Source organism: Gallus gallus, chromosome 14 (genome assembly GCF_016699485.2).
Source record: "Gallus gallus isolate bGalGal1 chromosome 14, bGalGal1.mat.broiler.GRCg7b, whole genome shotgun sequence".
Taxonomy (NCBI): domain Eukaryota; kingdom Metazoa; phylum Chordata; class Aves; order Galliformes; family Phasianidae; genus Gallus; species Gallus gallus.
Genome location: NC_052545.1, coordinates 11046692 through 11066142, shown reverse-complemented (window position 1 = coordinate 11066142; position 19451 = coordinate 11046692). Strand labels below are relative to the sequence as shown.

The window sequence follows — 19451 nt, the reverse complement described above, 5'->3', positions numbered from 1 at the left end:
TTCGTCTCTTTACATATCAAACAGCTGTATGTGCTTCTTGAGGACGAGCGTTCTGTTATTAATCCTTGACAGAGGTCCCAGAGGTTTCCAGAGGCTCTGAAACAATAGGCAGCACGGATGTAAAATGAGTAACAAATACAGTGAACTGTGAATCTCAGAGGGTAATTAATTACTTCATTCTCAGTTTGAATTCCAGCTAAACAAGTTAGGGAGTTGTAAATGCAATAAAATATAAAGAGGAATGAGAAATATAAAGAGAGTGAGTGTTGCAGAATGCCAACTTTTTGGTAGGTACCCACACCACTTGCTGGTCCAGGTGCTTTTTGTGTTGACTACAAGACATAATCACATTACTAGATTATCAAAACATACTTGTTTGTATTAGCAAGATAAATGTTTAACTAATTTAGTAGTCACGTATTGTGTGTGTGATCAGAGTAAGCATTTTCATTGATTTAAAAGAGAAAAGAGTGAAGCCCATTTGTTTGCATGGTAGGAAAGTGGAATTGTCTCAAGTTGGTTTTGTTTTCATTTGTATGTTTTTAATATTGTTTTAGTATGAACTAAATTTTAGGCATTTCAGAAGCAAGCATAGAAAAATAGGGCATATATAGCGTTGTGATCTTTCAGCACAGTGTATGTATGCCTGGAGTTGGTGGAATTTCTTGCAGATCTGTTTTTGTGTTAAATCTCCATTCGGAAACAATTCCTCCTGTTTTCTACTCTGTAAAGCTGTGATATTTGTCCAAGGATGAGCTGCATTCAACATTTTGTTAACTGAAATGGGAAGTGACAGACTGACTAAAGGAAAATCTCCGTGCTGGAGAAACAGATATTACTTCTTCCTCACAGATTACTGTATGCCTGGACTCTGAAGACTTTGAGATTGCGGATGTACGGAGGTTTCATAGTGATCCATGTTAGGCTAATGTGATCAGAAGACAGAGTTCTGTATCATATTATTCTCCACTCCACTACTTGATTGAGATGGTCAAACTTGGAGAATATTGTGTGGGGATAAAGGATCGAAAAAGAGAGAGAATAAAGAAGAACAGATTTGTTAGATATATTTTGTTTGCATTGATTTTCACTATGGATATATATCTTTCCATGGCAGATGTCTTCAGAATAATAACCTAATAGATAATACCCTGCCACATAATTTTGTGTTTTTACTACTTCTTTTTATTGGTATTTGTAGAATAATTTAATCATTGAAGCTAGACTGCACCTGCACACGAAACAAAAAATATTTTGCTTTAATGTATTTTGAATGTTTTGTGGCAAAGTACAACAAAGCTCTACTCACTCATTGTACAGCAATAGAAAGTCAAAACGTATCTGCAGAGTTGTTAAAAAAAAAAAAAAGAATTCTGAAAAATGAGCACAAGGAACTACAGATTACATTTTGGTCTTTCTAAAGTACACAAGACAGCCTGTGTTCTGCTTTTCAGTCAAGGTTCAGCATCAGGTTGTTGCTTGACAGATGAGAGTTGGGGTGACTGTGGCTGGTTTGGGGAGTCCCTGTTCTTGCTTGCTTGCTTCTGTGCTGTAAGAAGGTGAGGAGGCAGGATTATAATGCAGTTGGAATTCATAATTTCAGATGCTCCTTTGCTGCATTTGCTTTCAAAGAACTGGAAACCTTGAGAAATGCAGAGACCTCAGATGCGTGGGGAGATGGGATGTTAGAGTATGTATGTCTGATCGTGTTGGCTGTTTTCAGGTCCTTTGCCCCATCCTATTGAGTGAGACAGGGAACAGCATCTCTTAACTGTCATTCCATACTCTCAGCTCTGTTGTGTTTCTACAAGCTTGAATGAGAGAGGTCTCCCCTGCTCTCCCATTCCTTAATGATAGCAGGGAGCACACACTGTAGGTGAGGAGTCACCACCACAGGGAGGAAGTCTGACCAAGTTGGAAGAAGTCCATTGGGATTTTTCTTGTTGATCTTTACCTGTGTAAAGAAAATGTAGGTGAGCTGAAAACATTATATTCTAGGAGCTTAATATTGAAAATGGGAAACCTTTAGCTTGCTGTCATTCCCTGGTTGTTATCCTAAACTTCTTGTTGAACTTAGGATGGGATATTTTCTGTCAAGTCTAATAAAATGCAGACCAAAAGCTTCCATTTTGCACCAATGGAAGAAGACAGGTACAGTGTAGCTGTGTGAACCTTAGTGAGACCGAAATGCAGCTGAACAGATTGTGTTGACATATTATTTGGAAATTAGTTATTAGGTTTTTCTTTGTTTTGTTTGTTTTGCTTTGTAAGTATAGCTCACGTCAGGGAAAATGTTGTGCATTGCTTCATTATATGCTTTTTTTTTATCCATAAGATAGCATGCCTTGTCTAGAGTGCATTTGTTAGTCTCACCAAGTCATGTTTATATTAAAGACATAACTGGATCCTACTGCAGTATCAATTGCTTTTTATTATCCTCGTCTTTGCTTGCAAAGGTCATCACATTGCGTGTGAATCAAATTGGAAAAGAATATTTGCTTTAGAATTGGAATTTAAGTCTGATTTAAAGGGTTGTGCCATTTGAGAAAGTTGAAATAATATATTCCCGAGCTTTCTTTTAACTCTCATATAAAGTTAATTCAGCACCTTTGTGTGGGCAAATTGTGTTCTTCCTTGTCAGAGTTGCAGTTGCTTTTGTTTTGTTTCACATTTGAATAATACATTTGATTACCATGGCAAATGTTGCAGTGTATGCATGCCTGACTGTAGTGCCTAATTAACTGATGATAACAAGGCAGGATTGCCCTCTTCTCTTTCATAGGCAATCATATACATGACAGTTCTTTTATCTTTCTTCAAAATTGACTTGCTCTCATGACCCTTAAGCAGCTCCTGTTTTGTGTGTTTACCTCTGATGTCTTTGCAAGACTGTTAATTTTCTGTGGCATATCCTATCTGGTTGTAATTAACACATCGAACAGCATAGAAATACTTCTGCTTGCAGATGCCTAATGGAGGAATGCTTTCTTCCAGTAATTATACAGCTTCATTTTAGTGATTTGGGTTGACCTACAAGGATTTTTTTTTAGAGAACATCTACAATAATATAGTTCTATTTAGTTAAGGAAAACAAGCTAAAAACTAGGTTACTTTTGCTATCGTTTACCTGCGCGTGCAATGTAAACTTAGAAACAGTGATAAATTTGGCAGAAGGACACATTTAGCATAGTTAAATTGGAGGTGAATAGTGCTGTTGTGTATTTAATCATGAAGTCGAAGGCCTGTTCTCATAATCAGAAACTTCAAGATGCGATGACCTAATTTGAGGAAGCATTAAAGCCATACATGTGTGCACGCATGCGTGTGTGTGTATATATATGTACATATATATATAGTATTATCCACTATTGTGTCTTAAGAAAACTGAACGTACATTTCAGATAAATGAGCCCAGGATTTCTATTTATTGTTTTATACCCAGACTGAGATTAAAGCTGTAATGAGTACAAGTTCAAAGAGAGGAAGGTATAAGAGAAAAGGGTGGTAGTTAAAGCAATAAAAACAGGGGCAAAAAGAACAGCTTTTCTGAAGGACTCGGGCTGGAATAATAATGATAGAATTGTCTAAATCGATATATCTCTTGTCAGCCTCACGTCTGATGTTTGAATCAGTCAGGTCTTTTCTGCAAGAGCTTTCCTCAGGAATATTGAATTATTTATTATTTGTATCTTTTTTCCTTCCCTTTCTGATGATTTTTTTTTTCCTTTTTTTCCCTGACTTAGTAAAATTTGTTTTTTATGCTGCCAGGTTCAATGTTGTCTGCTGTTTGATAAATAGCAGTAATTGGGTGTATAGCAGAAGTCGTGTAAAAATGTATGACTTCAATTACATCTAGAACAATTTTTTCTTTATATTGATCTTTTTTCTGTATAAGATCTGCTCTTCATAGCCTCCAGTGCTGAGTTTTTAAAGAATTACTCTATGTCCATATGTTGGCATGCACTTTTGAACCCATGCATCTTTTTTTTTCTCTTAAAAAAAAAAAAAGAATGGTGTCTTGAATCAGTTCTGCCTGAGCAGTAAGTGAAAAATTAGAGTCATTCAGATAGTGAAATATTCATATTGTATTCCAGTCAGATGAGGGATTGCATTACTTTAAAATTACAATGCCTCCTTACAGCCTCTGTTTCTCTTGTGTGAGATAATGAAATGAGGGTACTGGCCAATTAATGAAAACATTTTTCATTAACAATTATAATCCAGATAAAATTAAAATTATGCTTTTTGAAAGGCACTTTCATGTAGTAAATTTGTGCTTATTTGAATCTGCTGTAGTATACTATGTTGTTTAGCATTGTAAATATTACCAAAGGTGCTAAGGTAGTAGAAATACTCTGTGTAATCTCAAATGTTGTTGAAATACTTATTGTTCCATCTGATAGCCTTTGTAATTGTTTCCCTTTAGGTCAGTGTCAGATAAATAATTTGATCTAAACATGTGATGCTGATTTAAGATAAAGTTACTGTGTTTGCCCTGAAATGTTCCCATGCGTCAGGACAGAAGATGGGCTGGGTTTCCCATTTGGGTTCGGTGTCTGCTTTGCCTGGGATTGGCGATGGACTGGATGGCAATTCAGGTGTGAGTGCAGCCTTTCCCGAAAGTTCAAAGCTGTCAGGTGGGTTGTGCATAGGATGCTGCTGTAGTCTCAATTACACACATTGGCTTATGTTGCAGGCACGTTTTTTAAGGTAAATACACTGGAATATTGCTTTGTCCTTATTAAGTTTAGTTTTTGGTCATTACGTAAGTCTTCACTTGCTATGCTTTGTGCTTCAAACTCTTTTAAAGTAAGATTCAAAGTAGAAGGTTATATAAACAGTCATATTTATGCCATCTAGCAGTGGATCAAAGGGAATATTCCTCACAATTGCAGTTAATGTATGTCATTTGAAAACATAATTACCTCCTGATTGCTGCCTGCTTCGCACAGCTCTGTGCTGTGTTTTGGAGCTGCAGTGAGGCAGCGATGCTGCCGGCGGACAGCAGCAGTACGCAGACTGAGAGTAGTGTGAGCGGTGTGGTCCGTTCCAGGGCACGTGCCCCACTGAGACTTCAGGGAGGGGACAAGTGAGAAAAGGACTGGCGAATTTGGCATCAGCACTTGTAATGTGTCAGTGAACTGGAGGAGTTGCTCCTCTTTCTAATGAAGCGAGTTCTCAGCGTCTGTTTCAGGCTGTTGATTTGTGTGTTTGCAGGATTTGTATATTGCCAGTGAAGCCGTTCCTGTCTAAAGAAGCGTTTTGTGTAGGAAACCCTAACTTTGATCCTTCAGAAACGACAGTGTAATTTAATTTATTTGAGGACTGTCAATAAATGCTTGATCGTTCTGTAGATTATGGGGTGACGCTGGGGTTAAATAGATAAAGAAGAGTTGGGAGCGTTCTGCCCAAAGTCTTGTTTAAGCCTCACTGGTCTCCTGTTTTTTTTTTCCTGTAGCAGTTTGACAAAATTGCCTTTCCTACCAGCAGCCTGTTAGGTGCTGTGCACAGAAACAAAACCCTATTGTTTTAGATTTTCTTTCATATCATGTAGGTGTCTGTGCCATACCACCCACACAGTAAAGCAAGTGAGCTGTGAAATATATTCATTGTTAGAGTACAGGGGAAATGGAGGCAAGCAATCGGCAGTAATAATGTACGACAGCAAGGGGAGGCTGCCAACATTACCTGCATTATTTCGGTTGCCTTTTTCATTATAGGTTCGGGAAATAGGCAGCAATTCGATTATGGCATGATTTGGGATGGAATTGCTTGCCGTTCGCTGACCCTGTCACAAGGGGATCAAATGAGAAGTCAGCTCAAATAAAGTTTATAGTGCATTAACTGGACCAAGCGTTGCCTAGCCTGGGAGCATGATTTTTCATCTTCCAGGGTTTTGTAACTGCTTCTCAGATATATTTGTACCTTAAGGAAAGAGAAGGAAAAAAAAAAAAAAGGGGGGGAGGGGGGGGGGGGAAGGAAGGGGGAGTAGGAAGGATTGGCTGAGATGTATAGGAATGAGCTTGTTGGCCAATAGTGTACATTCCCCTCCCCTCCCATGTGCAAATCTCAGCTCCTCTCTGGCTTGTGAGAAGCAGCATGATTAATAACACTGAGGGAACCTGCCTGTTGGATTATTAATTTTCCATCCCTTTTCCCTTCTCTTACGCATACCGCTGACGCTTTGCCTTTTTTAAAAGCTTTTCTATTTCTTTTTTTTTCTTTTTTTTCCCTCTCCATGGAGCTCACCACTAGCCACTAACATTCTCGTGGCTATCCAACCCTGCAAGGGCTTACTTCACAGTGGGGTGAGTTTGTATATTAAAATAGGGGATTCAGCAAGGCAGCAGAAAGAATAAAAATAAAAAAGGAGAGAAAGCAAAGATGTCCCTGTGATGCTTGATTACAGTACAGTTGCCTTTAGCTACAGCTGCTAAAACTACAGCTGATGCTGACCTAGAAGGCAATAAATGTGTTGCAGTGTCTGCCTACAGAGTACTGCACTGCATGGACAGATAAACATTGTTTCTTGTTATTTGAACTAATTAAAATTGGCCCTTTAGAAACCTTGATTGCATAGAGAGGGTGCAAATTGATAGAAAATGGGAGCTAATGATAGTTAATTGGACAAGCTGTGGGGTTTTTTTTGGTGGTGCTCTTTTTTTTTTCCTTTTCCTTACACAAGGCTCTTAGAAGACTCATTATGCTGCAAAGAGCTTTTATTATAATCACAAATCTATCATTTTGTGATTTTTGTGGAATAATCGTGATAAACTACAATTAATAGATCAGTATTATTTTTAGTGTGGAAGTTGTATGCCAATGGAGGGCATTTTAGCAGCAATTTGATAGGGTGAGTGCCAATAATGTTTACACGTGCATGTGATACCTTAAGGTTCTCTCTTTTGATTCGCTGACCAGGTCAGGTGTCCAGCCTATATAAAGGAAGTGGGAGTTCCATGTGGATTTCAGCTGTCTGGGTTTTGCTAGTGTTATGAAGTCAAAGCAATGCTGTTCGGTGTTTTTTTTTTTTTTTTTTTTTTCAAATTAATATAGTAGGAAAAAGAAATTTGCTGCTGTTAATTCTAAGCACGATACAGTGAAATACCCAAGGATTTCCAGCTTTGAAACACATTGCAGCATATATGTGTGTGTGTGTGTGTGTGTACGTATATATATATATATATACACGCTATATAATTAAAAAACAAACAAACAAAAAAACAGTTAACGTCTATGAATATTTATATATTTGCATCTGTATCTATACACACAGTTGGTACTTTTCTTTGTGAAAGGGGCAGACAAGGTAACACGAGAAAGTAGCACTGATGATTATAGTGAAGTTGGGATGGGGTGGAATACTTCTGTGTTTTTTTTATCTATGTTATACTTCTCAAGTTATAGGACAGCAAGAAGTTTAGTTCAGCTGCTTTGCATTTATATAACATACGTATTCCAATTGGTTTTCATTTTTCTTCCCCCTAAATTTCTTTTCCTCTTTTGATTTAAAAGCATTTACATAAGAGAGACAAAAGATTTCCTACCTAATATCAACATTGGCATTGTGTGTACAGGCAGTGTGCACCGTATATCTGTCTTCAAGCATTTAAATGAAAGAAAACACTTCATAAAATACTTGTTCTCTGCTTCATTTTTGAAAGAACAAAATGCTGTAAACAGGCTAGTATAATGCAGCATCAGAATTCAATGTATTTTGGTATTGCATTGGTAGTATTCCTTATGATGTGGTGTTAAGTGACACACACACAGTTATTAATTTTCAATTACTTTTTATTGGGAATTCTCTCCTTCCTGCAGAAGGACCTGTTTAGTTCCCGAAAGGTAGTTTAGAATGCTATTACAAAGATACTAATTCGAGCTCAATTCTGGGATGCATAGAAAACCTGCAAGCCGTGGCTGTTCTTTGGCTTACTTATTGTTAAGTTTATCAGTACAGTAGTAGAAGAAATTGTCATTGATTGATTACTGAGACTTAATTGTCTTTTCATTCCTTTCTTGTATATTAATGCTAGTGATACTGAGTTCTGATATACATGTACTGTGCACAAAAGAGACTTCTATGGGCTTATTCTTAAAATGGTATCGATATATATATAATTTATGGTTTTTTTTATTATTTTAAAACACAATTGTTGAAACATATTTGAACCAGAAAATAACAGGTATTTTGGGAGTCTCATGTCGTTCTGACCTTTGCATTTACTATCATCTTTTCACCTGTTCTTGCTGAGTAATAACCTGACGTATCTCAGTCAAAGTAAGGCACTACTTGATTATTACCTTTTGCAATAGCACTTTTGAAAAATGCTTTATTCTAAAACAGTCTTTTTTCTTTCTTTCTTTCTTTCTTTCTTTTTAATGGCTGAGCATTATTTTTTTTATTTTATTTTTTTTGGCCATCAGGAAATTAAGTACTGTAGGAAAAATAATTGGAAATATAATTTTTGATTAAGTGATTGAGCCAATGTGAACTCTGACTACAAAGGAAGAATAAAACTGATCAAAAAATTGATTTATTGGGCATGTTGGATCTTCACAGCAGCACTTGAAGATCTGTCAGGTGTTATGAAACGAGTGCTTTTGGTCTTTATTGAATTTTGTAATCTAATGTAATGTTATGATACATACGAACTTCAAGCCAATGTCAATATCAGTAAGATTTTTCCTTTTCTGAGTTAAATAGGTGTTTGCATTTTTCATTTTGTTATTATTTCTCATTATTAAAAAAAAAAAAAGACAGCATTTACAAAGACTTCTATGCGATCTGGAGGAAAGTCAATGTGTAAAAGTAACGGAATAAAATAATTGACAGGGAATTAGTCTGTGGCAACTGCCTGGAAATACGTAATCAGTAGGATCTCTCCCACTGCTCCTGTGGAGCAGCACTGCTCTAGCACGGGCATTTTCAACTTACTGTACTACTGACGGATTTGTCTCTAAGTCAGCCTCCAAACCGTGCAAGTCTTAGCTTATCTCGGTTTGAATTCACAGTGTTGACACACATCTAAATCTTAGTAATCTCAAGAATGTACCGCATTGGTGAACATGAATTATTTATTTTTTTCAGCCTTCAGATGCTTTATTATTTATATACTTAACTGTTTTATCTATCTGTCTATCTATCGCCACAATCGTATCTCTTGCTTAAAAAAAGCCTCCTGATTTCTTTAGGTCGGTATTTATGATGCGCCCACAGTTCTAAAGACGACTGTTAGTAATTCCTAAAGCTCTTAGGGAAGTGATTAGGGAGTCATGATTGCTCACAAATTGAGTCTTTTTTCTGCTTGACACTGATCCTGTGATAGTCTCCCCACTTAATCCTCACTAGCAATTTGCCTATAGTTGCAGCTAACAGGAGGTGATTAGAGGGGAGTTGCCTACTGCCTTTTTACTTCTGTTGTAGTAGCATGTTAGACAGGGGCTAGTGAATCAAAGCTCTTTTCCTATTAACTCAACACCTCCTAATGCATTAGAGCCGCTTTTATCTAATAACAGTGCTCAGCTTCTAGCACTATTTTAGTGTTATTTGGTGTTCCTTTTAAAACATTGCAATGAGCGTTTTGAAAATAGAAAAAAAGAATAGTAGAACACTTCAAGTTGAAAGCAAAATAATGAAACAAACAGGTCTCATCTTTTGTCGGCCATGAGCATAACCCTGATTAACGTGGCTGAGAATTGTCACCCTGCATCAATAAGCAAGTAGGCCCCACTTTCCCTATGCATTATTTTAATTGCATTCCTGGTGTCAGGTAATTGATGTAATTCCTCATAAGCGATAATGCAGTACGCTTACAAATGCGAACAGCACCAATGAGAAGTGATAATGAAATATGAACTTGTATAAAGTATCAATTGCAACGAGTAATTGCATGATGGACCTGAGTAAAAATTGGCAAAATACATACGGATTTTTGACCACCAGTAAAACATATCAAGGATTAGTTGACATTTATTTAGTTGACATTGTATTGGTACAGTGCACAGTCTTAACCTTCAAGTCTAAACTTAAGATCTGCCTTGGTGACCTCTTTAGTGACGTCCAGTCTCAGTGTCCAACAACGGGTTGACCTGGTTTTGTTTTGCGATGTCAATGAATGTCTGTCTCAAGACTCACAGCATGCACTGAGCACAGCACATTCATGTAATGTTTCAAATGCAATTTATTGACTTTGTGGAGACCACCAGTGAGCTAAATGTTAAACGCTTGTTTATGTTACCAGGACTGTAACAAAGGCTTCCATCAGGTTAAAATAGCTGGTTCAAGTGCAGAAACATGAAGGTGGCAGCTAATGAGCAAATCTCCTAACTGGGTTGAGGTGTAAGGTGTAGAACAGGTGGCATCTTGTAGCTATTTCAAGGTTAATTTATCAATCTCTGTTCTTCATTGTAATTTCTTTATCTCGTTTGTATTCTTGCTCGTTTTTTCAATGATGAAGGTAGATTTCTAGAACCTGTTGAGGATTTCATGTTTTACCATATCTAATATGAGCAGGTGTACCGAAATGTACAAAATCTCTGCCTTGGAAGGAACAGAATCGTTAGTTGACTTATGGTGGGGAAACAGTTGAGATGGATGAAATCTGAATGCGTTTAGAACTCCTTACGTTAATGGCTTGCTGTAGTTTACTCAGGGATGAATTCTAAAGCTGGATATTGTACAGTTTTATTCTCTCATCCTCATTTTTTCTTGTGCCCTACCTAGCATAATGGATTGCAGCATTTCTGATGGGAACATGCTGTGGTATCCCAGATTTAGATTGTGGCACATATGGGTGGCTTCCAATTCCAACTAGTGTGAGGTCACATCCTTACCCTTTGTCAGGATGAAAACTGGGAGCAGTCTCCTCTCCTGCCATCTCTGGGAAGGAAGCCCAGGTGATCAAGTAGAAAATGACAAAGACCATGCAGTGTGTTTCAGAATGAACTTGCCCTAGAACATGTCCAGAACCAGGTGAATCACAATTGAAGCATGGCTCTATTTATGGTTGCAGGCACACCAAGTTCCTGAGATATGGTACTGGCATGCAATTTCTTTTACATGTCTCTTAGTGAGTCATCTGTTGGCACATCGATGCTATGGTTCCTTCAAAGTGCAGTTTCCTGCTTTGCAGTGGCTGCTTAAATAGCATTGGGATGTCCTATTTGTCTTCTCTGTGATTTTCAGATAAAAACGTGGAAATGACTAAGGAAGGAAAAGAAGTCTTCTTTGGTAATTATCCCATGAGAAAATTGAGTTTGGTACTAAGTATAAAATTTTTTACACTTCAGTTTCCTTCTGAAGTATCATGATTAAATACAGATAAGGAAAATGAAGCGCTGACCTTTGTTACTTGTGCTTTTTTTCCCCCCTCAAGGCTTTAGAACATCTTATTGGAGTTGAGTGCCAGGTCCCTTTAGAGTCTCATTTCTGATAAAAGGCTTTTACAAGTGCCAGTGCAATGAGCAATGCTGTCATTGAGGCCCAAGCTTTACCTCAGCAAAGCCAGGTCTTTGAAATATGCATTACTGCAGTTGTAGAGGTGGGGAGGGACAGTAGACTTAATGAATCAAAAAATGATACGACACTGACTAACCATGGCTGATACTCGGACATCGTGGAAATTTATATCAAATTCTAGACAATTCCTGTTCTTTTGAGCAAATCATAAAAAATGGTGCTGGAGATGCTTTGGTTTGCTAAAGGCCAACTGAATAATCTTTTGTACCTCTCATTACTCTCTTGCGTAGCTTTTTTGGGAGAGTGGGAAAACATGAAACCATACCTCACCCATCTCCAAGGGGAAATGAGATAGCACTGCACATGGGTAGGGAAGTCTGTACCTGTACAGATGTTCACTGAACCGAATCCTGAAACTCATTTGGGTGAATGTCTTCATGCGAATGCTTTAACGCCAGGCCCGCATGCCAAAAGAAAAAAGCAAATGCAACGCTTCTTACACATGCTACAAATGGGCACTGCAGTGGCGATGTACAGATCAGGAAAAAAAATCTACCTGGAGTATTAGTGAAGGAAGTCTTGGCCTCTAAAAGCCACGATGATCTCAAAAAATCCATTTAAAGTATTCCCAATACACTCCCTCCTGAGGCGCTAATAAAATCTCCTGTGGGTGTTTTCCCCATCCCCGGAGATTGCCTCTTTTCTAAACTCTGTGTCAGTCAGGTGGTGTATCTGAAGCTTAATATAACTTATTCCTTTTCTGTGCCAGTGTATGCAGTAGCTTGTATTTGCTTCACCAGCTGTCTTATTGTTCCAATAAAATATAAAAACTGTATCCACTTCAGAAACAATAATGGCAGCGTTTTGTTCCTTGCTGGTTCACTACAGTACTGTAATCAGGCATATTTCTAACGCAGCAAAACTTGCATTGGTGGAGAATAAAACTAGTGTGGGTTACTAAATGCACAGAACGTGCATCTGACTCAGAAGGCCTCTGAGTTAGATCAGGTAGGACACTAGAAAGGTATTCGGGGGAATATCATTCAGCCTTGCTTTCTTTCTAGACTCTTTACTAATGTTATATTCAATTTTATTTTGGACAAAAAGGATTAACAGCTTATACCTAAAGCCCAGAGTTTCTACGTAGTGTACTTGAAATCTTAAGCCTCATCAAAGAATTATTAGTAGTACAGGCTGAATTTTTTACAAAGAGAAAGGCAATGAAAATAAACTATTATAGAATGAGTTTCCACGGTAGTCATGCAATTAGCATTTTTGCACACTCATATTCTATTATCTTCCTGCTTTTCTCTTCTGTTCTGGACTATCCCTTTCATTTCTGTCTTAGGGTGGCAGATCATCAGTGCCCTCTATCTTTTGCCATAAGGATGGTGCATGGTCACTGAGCAGAATAGTATTGATATAAATCATGGAATATTGCAAGTTGGAAGGGACCAGTGAGGATCATTGAGTCCAACTCCTGGCTTTACACAGTACCACACAAAAATAGATGATGATGTCTTCTTCCCCCTTAATCTAGGGTGCGCATGGGGCTGTTTTACGTGTGTATTTCTATATGCGCATATATGCATTACTGTTTTACAATTTGCTTTTTCTTAAATATGGTGCATTTTATGTTGGATGTTTATTTACCTTTATTGCTGTTAAAATGGTTTTGCACCATTCCCGCCCCTGCTCATCTTGCATTGGCCACTGAGAAGTTGTTTTCAGCCCTCCCATGCCGGTGATCCTATTGTCAATAATTATGATTATACCTCTGCATCAGTAAGTAAAAGGGGGGGGATCATATTAACGTCTGAGTAATTAATGCTCCCCATTTTCTCAATAAGGGACATATAAACTCTTTTTTTCTGTCTATTAAAAGGAACACTTCATCAGGTTTAGCCTTTTCAGTTAAATGAAAGGAGTCTACAGACTTTGTCATTAGGGAAGTCCCCAGAGTAGTGTGCTGCTTGTTATTTCATAGGGGCATTAAAGGCTCATGCTTTAAACTCATTACAGAACGCTTCTGCCTGGTCTCCTGTTGTTTTCAAAGCATACTATTTAAGATAGTACACTAGCAGCTTAGTTTGACCACTCAGGGTCAAAGGTAGCATGTGTATTCTTGTCAGCATATACATCTGAGGCAGAAATCTAAGAGTTGTCCTTTCTGTTTGACTCCCAAAATATTGTTTTTTCTCTATGTAAAATATAATCATACCAACTTGTTAGTGCTTTATCTTCTGTTTGTTATTGTGGCAAGATGTAAAGATTGATTCTTTCTGCACTCAGAGAGAGTGAAGTAACTATTTTGCTTAAAGCTGTTATTGTAGAGTCACAGTCAAAATCCAGTGTGTTATTACATGCTTTATATAAGGCATGTCCAGCCTACAGGCTCAGCTCACAATGTGGACCAGCCTGGCTCTGGGCACACACCCATCACTCGGCACCAACTGAACATCAGTGCGCTATTAACTCCATCTGGGCTGAAAGCAAGACAGGGGGAAGGTGCAGTGCAATGCTAACTCAAATTATGGTGTATAACATGATGCATTGTATGTGTTGGTGAAGCACAGTCCTGTGAACAGAGGAAAATTTGTAGCTGTGCTTTCCATTTGGATAAAAGAATTTAAGAACAGGTTTCAAGAGTGCTGAAAAAATAATTGTTTTGTTTGTTTGTGACTCCATTTTTAATCAGCATAAATACACTACTTGCAAATTTTCAAATGGGATGCATAGAGTTACAGTCAAAAATGTGATCATGTCTTTTCACCAGACTTGTGTAAGCGCTCTCTTACCAGAGAGTAATGTCCCCCAACTCGCTCTCAAACCTTACTCATGTCATCCCTTTTGGCAGTACACTCATTTCTGAACGACAGTTTTCAAGCATAGGAAGAGTAAAATTACATCAAAAATCTGATGAACACCTTGAGAGCTCACTGCAAACTGCAGCTGCTGCCATCGATCCGTTCTGATGCGTCAGCTTCACAAAAACAGGGTCACGTGTCCCGCTAGATTTATGCTGTTGTTGCTGTCTTTTTTTGTATGTTTTAATAAAAAATGTTAAAACGTTAAAACAAGAAAGTTAGAAATTAAAACAAGTTACTTATACACATTAACTGTACTATATAGTTTATGAGGGCTGGTTTGAAAATAATGCCTCCTGTTTCATGATGTTGGCCTATGATGTGAGAGGTGAATGTTGGTGGGATGACAGTAGAGGCTGAAACTTCCTTCTGATATCCTGTTGTACTTTGTTGCGACAAATTGCAGCAGAGGGGCAGTCTGACCAAATGGGGTCTGACATGGAACTGAGGATGAAGCTAAGTTATGTGTCACTGAATTCCTCCTGGGGGAAAAAATGACCTATGTTCGTTGAGACAGAACAGTCGATGTGAGCACAGTGAGGCAGTGGGTGGTGCATTTCAGCAGTGGTGACAGCGACAGTTGGTCAACTCTTCTGGTGCAGATTCTTGCAAGTAGTGCATGCAGGCTTTTGTTCATCGCTGGTGAAAATGCACAGCTAGTGGTGCTGCCGGTTTTCAAAAAGACTGTTAAGAGTGTTGTGAAGCTGAGAATTTGCGCAATCAAATAGCATTATTGTGGTTTAGTTTCCATGGAAATAATTTGAGGGTGTTATTTTCAGTGCATCCTTCATAGGTGCAGCCCTAGACAATTGCTCTTCATTCAGTGTGGCCCAGGAAGTCAAAAGGTTATACCTCCATGCCTTCTATGTAGCACCATACTCACTTTTTCTATCTGCAGGGATCTGCTTGCCATTGAATGCAAAGGCCTTTTCTGTTGAAGGGAAACATTATTTAACTATGTATTGACACTGGAATGGGCACAAGCTCCATGTTCTGTGACTCCTCTACCTCATTTTCTATTGTCCACAGTACTTGGGAAATATAGTTAGATTTCCATTAAACATCAAGACAAGTCAGTGAATTGATGCAAAGGAAAATTGTATTATCTCAGTGATCTGTTCCTTATGGGAAATGACAGCATGGTAAGTAAGTACTAAAAATAACAAATAGCCACACTGTCTGATTTGTCAAAGGATATGTTTAATTTGCTCTCTGTGAGTGTTTGAATTTTCCAAGTTCATGGACTTGGAAAGCACCTCACCATAAACTATCCAGAAGTTTAATTATCTTATTCTGTTACCTTAAATTAATTAACAGCTTCTTCAAAGATGCGGTTTTGTTTGAATAAATATAACATGCAAAAATGTGAAAATTGCTTCTAGTGTGATACCCAAGTGGGAAACGGTGCCTTTGTGGTGTCATATTTTGAGGAATTATTTAAAGACACACAAAAGGACACTGTCATTCCATTATTAATGTTAAAAATTGTTGATGCTCTGTACAGTGTGTTTTTCTAATTAGAGGAAAGCTGTAGAGTACCATTTCCATAATCAACCTGGGAACAGAAACTCAGCAAAATTCCGAGTATTTGCCATGAAGCTGCTCCTCAGCAACATAAAAATGGCTTTTATAACGTAAAGGCTGTAATTAGAATAAGTCAAATCAGTTGGAAACGATTAAAGCCAGAACAGGCTAAGCTGCCTTCTAAATATTTGTCTGGAGATTAGCCCTACTCTTACAGCCCCTGAGAAGCATCTTTGATTTACTTATAATGCTTGACATGGCAAAGATAATCCTGCAGAAGGCAAATGAACACAAATTTAGATGTGCTGTTAGGCTCTCTTTGTTGATTTGACAGGAGGCAGTATATTGGAAGTGATGTTGGAGAAATGAGTATAGGGTCACATTAGACAAATTGCTTAAAAAAAAAAAAAAACAACATGATCATCAATTTAAATTATTTTTAAAACGTACTCATTCTTTGAAGCTTTTAGGATGCACTTTAGAAGTCCACGTGGAATAATTTTCTGCAAGTCTATGCGACAATTGATGTGAGTCTCATTGCATTTAAAATTATAGTCCTGAGATGGAACTTTCTGCTTGTTGCTTGTCTGACATTAGCTATTAAAATACAAGTAAAATTTGGCAGGTGTGAATTTGAAGAAGAAAAGAGATTATGTAAGAAGATCAGAATTGATACTATTAATCAGCTAGTTGTGGAAGCGTGTGATGGTGTGCTCTGTAGAACACTTCTGTTAAAAGAACAAACAAGCAAATGAAAACCAGATATTGTGCAGCTGGTTACTTACTGACACCCCTTCATTGCACTTCTGATGGCCTGAAAAGAAAAGAGATATGGAACTAATGCAGTTGATAGATTGGAAACGTGGACTGGCTGTTGCGCTCCCTTGTAGGTGTAACGGCATCTGCGGGAAGTACCTATTATGAAAGCCAGGCTGCATTTTCAGATGATGAATCCCTACAGCAGTGTGAATGCTTGATTACATACGGTGTAATGGTACAGGGTGGTATGAAAACTGTGAAACACATAAGGCTGGAGGATTAGAAATTATTTTGAAACATCTGATCTATGCCAAGAAGTTGACTTATTTGTACTTCATGCAGTTTTCCTCTCATTTGTAAGCTCCAGTGCATCCCAAACTTGTTGTTTAGCTGGTGAAAATATAATCTGTCTAATATATTCTCTTACTGAATTTTAAACAAGACCATTAAAACTCCTTTAACGTGCTAAAGTAAGCTTCAGAGAGGGTTTCCATTTCATCTTTATTGAACTGAGGCTATAGCACTCTTTCCCTTTGCACCACAGTGAGAGGCTGTCAATAATTCAATAGTCATGGCCTTGATGGGCCAAGGCCTAACTTAGACTTTAAACAGAGCCAAGCAGCTTGTCAAAGTGTGATGCGCTGTCAATGCTTGACTGATCTATACTGCATGAATTCTCCCCCTGCTCTTGATGTATCCCTGGGAATAAAAAGAAAGCAATTTCAGAAGTAGACCTAGCGTGAAGCACCTGTTTGTTTGGAATTTTTAATAAGGGAAGGTCGCGTTAGTAATGAAGTTCAATGAAGTCATTGAGTTTTTAGAGACTCATTCTAAATTTCTGTCTGATACAGTTTATGCACTTCCAACATCTTCTGGAAAAGACACTGTGGTATTTGTAGATATGCTTGTGCCTTGGAGCAAGTTCACCAAGAGAGGTGCTACATGTCTAGTGACGAGTAACTTTGCTTAATCAAAATTACCTTTTTTATGTTCTTGAGTTTTATTGATCTTAACATTCAGTATTGCAGTAATGCAACTATTTGAAAGCTATGCATTTTCAGTTTTTTTCCACCCATAGTAACTGACATATATTTTTTCACACCATTTCTAAATGTTCTACGTTGAATTTGTTTGTTTTTATAGTTCATTTGGAAGCTGAAAAATTACTTGTTTTTCTAAGAAAATAGCTTAAGAAAAAATGAATTGATGTGGTAACTAATTGTATTCTAGTTCTCTTACGCTCTATATGTAACTGCAAAAGAAAAATTATATCTGGGGTGCCTTTGAAAAGATAGAAGAAAGCTTAGGTAAGGCTTACCTGTATTAGTCTAGAAACAAAAAGCAAACGTATTAAATATGCAGTTAGTTATTTTTAAAGCATTTGAATTTCAGTTGTTCTTTTGCTAAGCTTCTCTTATGATAAGATTTATTGGGATTCGAAAGAGAAAAGTAACATTGCTGTTCTCACATGAAATACGTTTGGTTTGTCATTGTTTTTGTCACAAATCCTTGTTATTTGAAGATTCTATATCTGCATAAAGTTTTGAGACATGTAGGTTCTCAGCGTTCAGGTATTTTTTTCATAGAGACTTGGAAATAATGGAAAAATAAAAGATCTTCTAATGTTGTATAAATGCTAAAAACTTGTGTTAGTAGATATGATAAAGTGATTTTTTTTTCTAAAACTTGTCTTGTATTTTAATTTTGAGTAGCTTCCTCGCAACGCTCTCATTTTTAAGAAAGTTCAGATTGCAGCATTTGGTCCATGCTGATGATGATATTGTCGCTTTCTTCTGTTGCACATAGGAACAGCACAGGGAAGCATGACACAATAACAGAATCACAAAATATCCTGAATCCACAAGGATCATGAAGTCCAACCCCTGACTCTGCGCAGGACCACCTAAAAATTAAGTGATGTGGCTTAGAGGGATGTCTAAAAGCTTGTTGAACTCTGGCAAGATTTCATAAAGCATGATTGATAATTTTTCTGAAGTAAGACTACTTTAGAGATGTGGATGCCACATACTGCAGAATGTAAAGAAATTATTCCCCCACTGAAACTTGTTGAATGGAGAAAGTCAGATTTCGTTTAAAAAAGAAACAGATCAAAGGTACCATTCTTTTGTTGAGTTGTCCCTTTGCGTACTCAGTAAATGGTGCTACTCCATTTCAGTGCAAAATACAACTGACTAGCTTAATCTACAGAGTTGCATAGGTGCTAGGGGCTGCTTATCTGGGCTAGAATTTGTACTGATGGTATTCTGTAATAACTGTATGTTGTGTAAATAGGCAACAATTTTTGCATGAGATAAGCTTTACAGCCCTTCCATTTCTCTATGGTGTTAGAGGGTGCGGTTTTCTCTTTGCTCTTGATAGTGCGGAGCAGTTGCATTGATGCAACTCATATCATGGCAGTAGACTTTCTGTTACAAAAATTGTGCATGACAGATCTAATAGTCTTTGGCAGTGACACAGATTGTGACTAAATTTCATTTTTGGTTAGTGATCTTTGAAAAGTCTGGTAGAATTACCAGAAGTAAAGAAGGCAAAAGAATCCTCTTTTTTTCTTTTTTTTTTTTCACTTATCTTGAAACAAGCTGTATGTTTTGATGCTGTATTACCTTGAGTGATTATCTAAAGAACGTGAATGAGTGCTATGCATAATCCCAAGATGAGCTGAGCCTGTGGTCACCAATATTCAGAACTGTGGATAACTATGATATTAGAATTCTGTTGTCTGAATGTAGACACTTGAAGTTGAGCTTTTGAATTGGGCTTCTGAAATATGCTGAAATATTCTGAAATATTTTCAGGCATCTAATTTAGGAAACACGAGC

At 37.6% G+C, this 19451-nt stretch overlaps 1 protein-coding gene across 47 annotated transcripts in view; it reads left to right on the top strand.

Moving 5' to 3' along the window:
* Nucleotides 1-19451, top strand: part of RBFOX1 (RNA binding fox-1 homolog 1) — a 748795-nt gene that overhangs the window by 551839 nt on the left and 177505 nt on the right. The window contains exon 1 of one of the 47 annotated variants that reach the window (XM_004945342.5): nt 6090-6308. The exons of the other annotated variants lie outside the window; for them this stretch is intronic. The gene's annotated coding sequence lies outside the window, so the exon portion shown is untranslated. Of the gene's footprint in view, nt 1-6089; nt 6309-19451 lie in introns of those variants that run through there. 47 annotated transcript variants of the gene reach the window in all.